This window comes from Telopea speciosissima, chromosome 7 (assembly GCF_018873765.1).
Source record: "Telopea speciosissima isolate NSW1024214 ecotype Mountain lineage chromosome 7, Tspe_v1, whole genome shotgun sequence".
NCBI lineage: Eukaryota > Viridiplantae > Streptophyta > Magnoliopsida > Proteales > Proteaceae > Telopea > Telopea speciosissima.
Genome location: NC_057922.1, coordinates 21,510,575 through 21,512,017, shown reverse-complemented (window position 1 = coordinate 21,512,017; position 1,443 = coordinate 21,510,575).

Genomic DNA, 1,443 nt, shown 5'->3' with positions numbered 1-1,443 from the left:
GGATAACTGAAAATTATCCCTCCTTGTTAAAGAAACTTCAAGATCAGAAGCTCTATTAGAAAGAAAGAAAAAAAAGACGAAGCGAAATCAGTGACTTCGATTACTGCACTGCGAGAATTGCAGATGGATAAGGAGATTAATACTACCCCAAGAAATAGGAAGAACACGAACGGAATGAAAATTCTGAAACCATGATGTCCAGGGAAGAAAAACGGAGAAACCCTAGAATATGGATAGGAACTGTGAAATGGTAAACGAGAAATGCGAACAAGAAAAACTATCAAATTATTTATAGGTTGGTCTGATTGGGTTGGACTTGGATCATGCCTTTGTGACTCGGAAACTTGTCTTCACGTTATCCATTATTCATCACACGTGGCGATATTTTGTTTTTAGGGCGTGGGTGGGTGTGAAGAACAGACGAAGGGTCAATATTGCAATAGAATATCAGAAAGGGGTTAAAGTTGAGATAAAATATCAGAACTCTTCTTTTTTTTTTTTTTTTTTTTTTTTTTTTTTGGTTTGGGTAATCATAAAATATCAGAACTCATTAGGCACAGAATTGCTCGGGTAGAGTTTAAGGTTGAAAAAAAACAGAATCAGGATCAGACCAATTCTGATTCCGGTCTGTAACTGGTCCCTCGGCCTGGTTTGGTATTGGTCCCTGGTCGGTCAGGCACAGAATTGCTCGGGTAGAGTTGCCACAAGGCATGGGTTTTTATCAGGATTCAAAAGATCAGGATCCATATCAGATTGCAATCAATCCTGAACTAAACTAGGAACGATATAAAAAAAAAAATTGATTTGGTATAACATATTTAAAATGGTTCATAAATTGAACGAGATTAGGGGTGTTAAACGGTTCAGTTCAATTCAGAATGTAGTGTGCAAAAAAACAAACCGTTATTAAATGGGATCAATTAGTGGAATCCATTTTTTTTTATTTTCCAATTAGTAAATGATTTTGATTTTCCATTTTAAATGTTTTCGGTCTCAATTTTATTACCGGTTTGAGGTAATAGGCTTATAAATAGTCATTAAACGATTTGGTGATGATTTTTTAAAGGTTTCCCAGTTTTAAACCCCTTTCGTCATTGCATTCTAAGCCCATTACTAAAATTCGTAGACTGAATGTAAACGGTCTAGTCGAGTCAAATTTTATTGATTTAACGGGTTATAAAGGGTTCAAACCTAACAATTAAACGGTTCAAAATGAACTTAACCGTTTATTAATGCTTGCACTTTTGTAAACAATTTGATAAACAGTTCAAGAATGATAACAAAACGAAAAACAAATTACATATTATGGAGAAGGGACCATTATATGGTAATCAATTTAATATTTGGTACATGATATTCTAAAAAAACATCTTCGTTTAATTCTAAAAAACACAATATACATATTTTACGCATTTAGAATGGATGACAAATAAATGTTTTTTA